Here is a 10,164-nt window from a genome sequence, read left to right on the forward strand (position 1 = left end):
GCTTATATAAACCTACATTTTATAAATTTTTACAGAAAACTTAGACAAGGTTTAGAGAGATAGAGTTCACAGATGCACATATATACCATGTCACATATGTTTAGGGTGTCTACTATGTTGTTATAAACTAAGAAACAGTTGTTTGTTTAACCAGTTATTGATCCTGCAACTCTCTCCAGGCATTAATTGGATGAGAAACTGTTATAGCAAGATTTGCTTTGCTCCAGTAATGAATATTCCCTGGGAAAATGGGGTCCCCTGTTAGATCTAAAAAGGGGAGAACATTCCTGTCCCCAGTTCCAACAAACCAATTCCAACCGCAAGATTATACAAAAAAGAAACAGAAACAACCAGAGAGGAACCCCAAAACCATGGCTCACACATGGAAACCTTCAAATTGACCAGGCAAGATTTTTTCCAAGAGACTAACCATAGAATCAGTGAAGTACAAGCCATATCTTACGGGCATTAGTATATACAAATAAACAGAAAACCAGAAGGGATTCCAAAGATCAAGGCCAACAAACAGATGAGAACCTAGAACAGAAAAGAAGGGAGTACTTATCTCTAGGTTCTTGAGTCTCACTGATTCATGACTCCAACACAGCTGGAGCCACAGATGTTCCAAGAAGAAGCAATCATATGTTCCCACAAAGAAAAATTAGATGTATGGAATCAAGGGTCTTGGTGTGCACACCAAATGGCCAAGACCAAGACCAAATGGCAAAGGGTGTCACAATTTCTTGTATTTAGTTTCTTTTTTGTCAAAGTAAAGCAACTTATAAAAAAACTCATGCAGTTCAGGGAAAAAAGGCAGGAAATCCCCAAAGCTAAAAGATCTTCAACAGATCTTGGGACAGTCCTTAGGTATCACCCACTATTCATGGAACAGCTCTTCTCATTTGGTCTGAGGCAAACTCACACCATCACCAAATTTATTCAGCAGTCTGCTCTCAAGAAACTCAACAGTCATCTTGTACTCTCTTCATGGATTTGGGAGTCACTTGAAGGTGAAGCCTGATCAAGAAAGTTGGAGCAAGTGCTGCCCTCAGGTCCCATCTAGGGTGCCAAATTTATTGCCAAAAGTCCAGTCCTTATTCCAGATGACAATCTAGTAATGAGGACACAGTTTTGAACAAAAGAAAAAAAGATGATTTATTGCTTTGCTAGCAAGGGATAAACAGGAGACTGCTGTCCTAAAGTCTGCAATTCTCCCTATCAGCAGGAACAGGAAGCATTTATGGGGGTGATTCAAAGAAAATGAGTTTAGGGAGGAGAGTTCAAGAATGAAAAGATCAAGGAAGAGAAAATCAGAGAAGAGAAGGTTAGGAAAAAGAAGATTAGGGAGGAGAATTTTAGGGAAAAGAAGATCAAGGAGAAGGTCAGGGAAAAGGTGGGGGAAAAGATAAAAATATCTAAGTTTCAAAGCTACAAAGATATAGTGAAAGTATCATGTGATGTGTTGCAAGGATAGTAGTCAATTCTTTTCTGTTAATCCTAAATGATTTCTCTATGGTTATTAACAGAGAAAACATTAACTTCTTTCTAAAACTTTGTTCATTAAACTGCCTGTTTTTTAATTAAAATTTTAATTTTTTAAATACTGTACATTTCTAACATAGTAATTAAAAACCAACTGTTTTAAATCCTTTTTTTTCCAATTAGAATGGAAAATCCTGAAAATAAAATCAAAATAATACTCTGGAAATACTGTCACCAATAAGCATGAAATGGAGAAAATATATTATTTTAGCCAATTAGAAAAACACAAATCCTCTGTATTGTACTTACTAATACTCATCTACTTCAATTAAATAAATATGTGGCAGTTGGTCAATTATTTATCCCAATTTAGTTTATTTCTTTGAGCTAATCCTAATGACTGAAAGCAGTTTCCTAAAGAATCTGAAGAAGAACTGATATAATAAAGAACCAAAGACTGCCACTTGCCTTTTATGACTGAGAACAAATAGCCTTAATACTGAATGCAATTAAATGATCCAGTACATCACCCAGTCTTTTGTCCAAGTGTGAGACATAAAAAGACACATATTTGGTATTTCAGGGGCTGTTTCTGTTTGGTTGCTTCTTATTTTACAAAATTATTCTTTCCATTAAGATGGTTTGTGAATATGTTTAAATGTTTCTTATGAGATCAGACATGTAGAAAGCATTTTGAAAAATTGTGCTCAGAAATTTTGCAAGATAGCAGCATTTAATAATTATTTCATCAAATATTTCTGTTTTAAGGGTTTTGGGTTCTCAAAAATAATAAAAATTAAGTAATAATAACAATTATACATGACTCATATTTTGAAATATCTAATAAACATAAAATTCTTGAAAACCTATTAGGAACTGTTTACCTAAAATAATGTTTACATCAATGGATATAGAGTTTGTGACTTCATGAAAACATTCAGGTGACCTAAAAATTTATCCTGCAAGCAGCATGTGGAAAACACATGGCATAAATTTATTTGAGATTGGTAAGATCAAAATTAAAAGTCATCTATAGAAGTAGATGGTAGGCATATTTTCCCCAATGTATCTAAAAATAGCAATTTTCCTGTAGAAAAGAATGTATACAATAGAATTTTAGCAAAACATATTAACAAAACAGAAACCCATTTGGATTCTTGCAATATTCAGAGCAATAGACACCTTTAGATAAAGAAAAAAAAAAGTCTTCTATTTTAAAGATTACCATACTTGCAAAGAAACTAATCCAAAGAAGATGAAGAAAAATGTATTCCTCTCTAACAACTGAATGTAAGTTGTGAGCAAATAGACTTTATGGTCCTATAGAGTTCAGTAATTTGAATATCATAATAAGTCTTGTCTGCTTACTGGCCTCCAGACTGAGCACAGACAAAGCACCTGAAAAGAATGTGATCAAGTAGGAGGATTTAGCTTTTGGAATTTAGTCCTATATTCACACCTCATCTATGCCAAGTCCCAGTATATGATGAACATCCTGAGCCCAAGTGTTCAATATGTAAAACAATTTTCCTTGAGAGATTGTTAGAAAAATTAGATTTGAATACATCTGGCTTTTTTAGTATAATACCTAAGGTATAGAACCCATTCAAAGTTTTACATAAGTTAATGATGAATATTCTATATTTAAAACATAAGGACTTGTTTCTATACAAATAGCCTCCCTAGTTAGAGCTTTACTTTTACCTAATGCAGAACCTTGGGTAGAGAGATTCTTTTTCTTTCCTTTTTGTAACATCTTATTCAATTACAAAGTTGCATTGTAGGTATTTCTTCCATTGAAATGCATTCTGAATGTTTTCTTCAATTGTATTTTAAGAAATTCAGATGGGCAGAGTGGCAATTTTGTATAATCCTGACTACTTACAGGCATCTGAGGGGGAGGATCTCAATTTTGAGACCAATCAAGGAAACCTCATGGGACTGTCAGCAACTTAACAAGAACCTGTATCAAAATAAATTTTAAAATAAATAAATAAAAAGACTGGAAATGTAGGAAGGTGTTAATATGCACCTGAGTTCAATCCCCAGTTCAAAAAAAAAAAAAAAAACTTGAGTTATTCAATACACCTTGTATTACAACTTTTACTCAATGAAATTTATTTTCTCATCAAAAGTAAATGTGAGCCAGGTGTGGTGGCACATATCCATAATCCCAGCTGTGGGAGCTTGGGGCAAAAGGATCATGAGTTTAAAGCAAGTCTCAGCATGTTAGCAAAGCCCAAAGCAACTCAAGAAGACCCTGTCTCTAAATAAAATAAAATAAGGGCATGGGATGTGGCTCAGAGCTTATCCCTGGGTTCAATTCCAGATACCAAAAAAAAAAAAAGAAAAGAAAAGAAAAGATGAAGTTAATGGTTAAAAAAAAACCTACATGGTTGAAGCATCAAGAAATTCAGATGAAAAGAATGCAGTAATAGAGGTAGCAAACTCCACATTGATTTATAGAGTAGGATATAAAATAAAATGAACCTGTTTTCCAATGTGGACTCAACTAACTTCTATATTAGTAATCTAGAAAGCACTTAATTTCTCCAAATATCATATTTTTATATAATGAGGTAAATAATAACTTTGAATAGTTTTAGTGTTTAATGTCTTTAAACTAATGCCTAACATTCCATGAGATCCTAATAAATGCTAATTTTATTTGTACTAATGCCTTAATACCATTCATAATAATTATAACATTTTGCCAATTTTGAATTTATCCCCACGTGTAACTTATTTATACCATGACTCAATCTTTGTGTGAGGGTATAGATAATAAAATTAAAGTATTTACTATTTTCTAGTGATTAAATTCTAATTGTGCAGAATAAATTTTTAAAATACACTTACTTGTTGATTGATAAATAACAAGGCTGGGTGTTGTCTGTATTGGCAATAGTGTGGAAAACAAGTGAATGCTCTTAGGAATACCTAAAATATACTCTAAATATATCTTTATCCAAATTTATGTAAACATTATGTACCCAGCAATAGATCTTGTTCTCTTACTGGAACAATGACAATAACCTTGTGTCTATCTGCTTATCTTTTGACCACCCTGCAACTTGAATAAATTTGAGTATCTTGAGTAGATATTATTTTCGAACTTGGGTAAATGTTTTAAAATATGAATTATGTTATAACACTTTCCAATGACAACTCTGCAAAAAAAAAAAAATCCAATTTTCTTATGATAGTCATTGTGGTTTCAAGCTTCAAAGATAGCCCTAAACAACACTTGCTTCCTGATATTTCCATCCTTCTGTGTATCCTTCTATGCCATACCATGGTTTGTTTGTCTAACCAAGAACACACATCAGAGATGGTGGTACTTTGCTTTGGAAAGATGTTTCAGTATAAAGAAAGTGACCTACCATGTTACAAGAAGAACTGTACAGAGGCTCACATGAAAGAAATTAAAATGCCTAATGAGCAGCCAGTGAGGATATGAGGTGGACAGCACATTTATCCATGAGTTTGATGTACATCCATAAGTTGATTCTTGAATTGACTACAATCTCAGCTTGCCTCTTTAGCCAGAAACACCCCATAGACACTCCCAATTCCTGATTCAGAAAATGTACAGGAGATGATTAGTTTTAAAATATTATGTTGAGGGACAATTTGATATACAGTTTTTTCTCCCACTTCCTGAGTGGTAAATTGCTTGCAACCTAGAGTAATTTTCCCCTTGGCTCTCCCTAATACCCTCTGTTTTTTATTTTACATCCTACCCTATTTCTCCACAGTGCTAATCAAATACCCTCCATCTTTTATTTTACATGGTACCCTACTTTTTCAGAGTGCTAATTAAATATCTGTAATTTCCCCACACTCATATAAAAAATAAAAATCACATGAAAATATAACATCCAAAAGAACAGAGAGAGATCATCAATTCTTCATTGTATCTCCTGTATTTATTTAAGGCATGGCAAAAAAAACTCAATAAATATGTGTTGGACACTAACCAATTGAATCATTTTTTGCAAAAACCAAACAAACAGAACTCCAGGTATGAACTACAATGATAGAGGCAGTTATGAACTACATTGATAGAGGAGAGATATTTTTAGTGAAAGCACTGAGTAGAAATGGTATCTTTGCTAGCAGAGATAAAATATTTAATGATAACTGGAAGAGAGTGTGCAGTATACTTACTAGATTTTGGTCACAATAATTGGATAATTGTAGAAAACGAGAAATAACTTCTCCCTCTGCAGAGCTCTTTTCAGTTTTAACGTCCACCAATCAGCAGAGTATTATGGGGCAAATTTTTGCATTATTATCTCTCATTTTCTGAGCCATACTTCTGAGCCCAGGAAATAACTGACTCCATCCATGTGGCAGGTGGCCCCAGTGGTAGACAAAGAATGAAATTTGATCTTCCTGTTCCCAAGTGAGAAGATTGAGTGCTAGTCTTACAGCAGGTTAATTTGTTCTACATAACCATACACAGATAAATCTGGAAAACAGGACACAGGATGAATATTTTAGACAACCTCCCAGCTGGGGTTTCTCTGTAGAATTCTGCCCCCACCCACACACACTGTCACACTCTCACAACATCACAAATAACCCAAGGATGCTCCTCCAGGTGTCTATTTTATGGCACCAAGATCTCTTTATAACTAGTGTCCTTCAAGTAATAGTGATGAGATTTTGTAGATGAACAGGCATAATTTAAAAAGCCCATTTTTGCAAAATAATTACTTGATTTTTTTCATTGGACACATTTTATAAATTGTGAAAAATTCTTGACATTTCTGGTATAAAACAATTCTAAAATATCAAAGTTTTATGGTAAAGCTAAAACTGTCGTAATATTTACCTTGAATGTTTGTTTTTGAGATAAATGTGCTTTCAAAAGTTTCATTTCTTCATTTCTCCAAGGACTTGTTTTGCTTTCTAGCCAATTAGTTTTAAATAGGTCTCTACAAATTGAGCAATTCTTGTATAAATGATAACATGTCAAGCTTCATTTTCCTAATTCTCTCTACAGATATCAGTTCCCTTGAAGAAGACTCCAGCCATGACAGTCAACTAATGCATTTTTTATTGCTTCATGGCAAATCTAAGATAAGGTTGGAGCTATGAAAAGAACTTTATATATTTATTTATTTTAGTGTCATCAGTATTCCTGTTACAGTGTGGTTTCTAAGGGTCACAACACTGAAGCCAGTATATCAGATAGCAAGCATCTCCAGTTTTCCTGCCAAGTGTGATTCTTTATCCCATGCAATAAGATTGGAAGATTGGCAGTGATGAGCTGTCAGGTACTTCCTGCTTTCTCCTATTGTAGAAGTGTTTAAATGGCATGGATGTGTAACCATCCACCTGGAAAAAAAATTTACTTTTTGAGCACTGCATAAGAGCAAACAGAGATGTGTATGCCTGGAATCTGAAACCAAAGCAAAGCAAGTAAGTAAATATAAAATACCTCATTTAGTGGATTGCTGAAAATTTTGTTTCAAGTCATCATTTATATAGTTGCAGAAATGCTCCTTGTACTATTTTGGGTACCAGTTCTATAAAGAGTGCCTGTGAGCACAATTTCTCTGATATTTTCTATAACTCTAAAGCCAAACAGTGGCCCCTGAGGGAACACTCATCTTGACAAACAGTGTGTGATGAATGTAAGTAGTTCTCACCCTGATTTGGCGTCAGGTCTTGAGAGTTCCTCAGTTGAATGAGCTTAAATGACTTAATTGGCAGAATTATCCGTACATGCTCTATCTGACAAAACCCTAGGCCTCAGTGACCTAATACATAATTACTTCTCATTTTCCAGAAGTTCAATATGGTTCTGGCTGCCTTTCTCCATAAGAAATGGGGGTTCCCTAGATGGATTCTCAGCCAAGTTCTTCAAGATCTTCAAAGTCTTGAATATTTGAGGAGTATTGGTTTTATCCACCACTACTCCTATTTATTCAATGGAATAAGAGCTAATCCTTTCAAACACATTCTATGAAGCTATTATCACCCTGATCCCAAAACCAAAGAAAGAAACATCAAGGAAAGAAATCTTCCTTTCTCCCTTTCTAAAGAAGACCAATATCCCTGATGAACATACATGCAAAAATTCTTAACAACTCTGGCAAATTGCATACAATCATATTAAAAGGATAGTGCACCATGATCAATGTGGATTCATCCAATGGATGAAAGGTTGATTCAACATCCAGAAATCAATAAATAAAATTCATCACATCAATGGACTTAAAGGTAAAAATCATATGATCATTTCAATAGCTGCAGAAAAAGCATTTCATAGAATCCAACACCCCTTCATACTCAAAATACTAAAAAAAATTGGGAATAGTAGAACATACCTAAACATTGTAAAGACTGTGCTAATTCATCATTCTAACATCATTCTAAATGGAGAAAAACTGAAAGCATTCCCTCTAAAAACTGGAACAAGTCAGAAATGCCCTCTTTCATTGCTTCAATTAAATATTGTCCTTGAAACTCTAGCCAGAGCAATTCTTAGCAGGAAGAGTAAAGAAGGAGGTATCAAAATGCCAGACTTTGAACTATGCTACAGAGCAATAGTAACAGAAAAGACATGGTTTCATCACCAAAATAGGCAGGTATAGCAATAGTACAGAAGACACAAAGACAAACCCACATAAATACAGTTATCTCATACTACACAAAGGAACCAAAAATATACAATGGAGAAAATATAGCCTCTTTAACAAAAGGTGCTGTGAAAACTGGAAATCCATATGCAGCAAAATAAAACTAAACCCCTATATCTCACCATGCACAAAACTCAATTCAGAATGGATCAAAAACCTAGGAATTAGACCAGAGACCCTGCACCTAATGGAAGAAAAATTAGGTCCAAATCTTAATCATACTGGTTTAGGACCAACCAAAGAACTCCTTACCAAGAAGGAGGAAGTTGTAGGGATCACAATGCAGATCTACAGTGCAATAGTAACAAAAATGGCATGGTATTGGCACCAAAATAGACAAGTAGACCAATGGTACAGAATAGAAGACACAGAGACACTCCCCCCTATGTACAGTTATCTCATACTAGACAAAGTTGCTAAAAACTTACAATGGAGAAAAAATAATGTCTGAAACAAATGGTCCTGGCAAAACTGAAAATGCATATGCAGAGAAATAAAATTAAATCCCTATCTCTCATCATGTACAAAACTCAACTCAGAATGAATCAAGGTCCCAGAAACTGAAAGATTGTAATTCTGCCCATCATGAGGAAGAGGGGCATTTTAAAGTGGTGATTCAGAGAAAATGAGTTTATGGAGAGAGATCAGGAAGAAAATCAGGACAAAAAAGATCAGGCAGGAGAAGTCTAGGAAAAGGAAGATCAGGGAGAAGTTTAGGGAAAGAAGATCAGGGAGGAGAAGTTTAGAGTAAAGAAGATTGGGAGGAGACAAGGTCAGGGAAAAGAAAACTGGGGAAAAGATCAGGGAGGAGAAGGTTAGGGAAAAGATCAGGGGAAAATTTCAGGGAGAACTGGGCATGGTGGCACACACCTGTAATCTCAGTGGCTTGGCCCCTTCCTGCCTCCTCTCATCCAGTCCCGTGCTCTGGGCTGCAGGTCTGGTCCACCCTGGATGAGATTTCTTCAGAGCAGTATCCAAAGGACTAGAAAAACAGGTCCCTCTCTAGCCACAACTTCATTCCAGGAGATGGGCAGGGACAACAGACTGTAGGGTTCTCCTGGAGTGGCCACAACAAAGCACCACAAACTGGGTGGTCACAGAATGCATGCTCTTATGGTGCCAGAGGCCAGAGGCTGGAAAGTAGGAGTTGGCAAAGTGGGCTTCCTCGGGGGCCCTAGGAGAGGAGCTATTCCAGGCTGTCCCAGGGACACTCCACCTGACCAAGCCACAGCTAAGCCATTTACCTGACCTTTCTAAAAGGAGAAGATAGCAGAGCAGAGCAGCATTCACAAACTGCCCTGGGTCACTCCAGCCTGCAGGCACCCCCTGCTTCTTCCTGTGATCCCCTGTCCCAGCAGCACAGATGAGATGGAGGGCACTGGGGAGCCCTGCAGCTGCATTGAGTGCCATCTGTCTGAGGATGGCTTCCTTGGGCTGCCACATACCAGGAGCACACAGAAGTCTCCAGGAAAACTGGGGGGCTGACAAGATGGGACCACAGGAGGCTCAGACGGGGCTCTGCCACTAGCCAGCTGTGAGGCCTGGGCCAAGTGCTTCTCCTCCACAGCCTCAGCCTTCCAGATTATCAGCTGGTTGGAGGGATGCTTCTTGCCAGGTGGCACAGACTGAATGTGTGCAAGTGTCCCCTGATGAAGCTCCCTGGACAAGAGCCATGATGACCTTGTCCATCAGTGTGTCCCTACAACTGCAGTCAGGGTCTGGTCTTCAGCAAGTGCCCAGCCTAGGTGAATGAATGAAGGATGTCAGGAGAAGTCCGAAGTGGAACAGCAGTGGGAGAGAAGGACAGCCCCATTGGAGGATGAGAGGACAAGAAACCATGAGGGTTTACCAACATCTGGGTAACAGTCCCCTGGGGCCAGGCAGAGCTCTAAGAAATTTACAATTATTAATTCAACAAATGCTCCTGAGTGCCTTGTGAAGTTAGTGTCCTTGTTAACTCCATTTTACAGGTGGGGAAACTGAAGCACAGAGACTGAGAGACTTTTTCAAGGTCCCAGAAGCTGACAGG

This window comes from Sciurus carolinensis, unplaced genomic scaffold, assembly GCF_902686445.1.
Source record: "Sciurus carolinensis unplaced genomic scaffold, mSciCar1.2, whole genome shotgun sequence".
NCBI classification, from domain to species: Eukaryota; Metazoa; Chordata; class Mammalia; order Rodentia; family Sciuridae; genus Sciurus; species Sciurus carolinensis.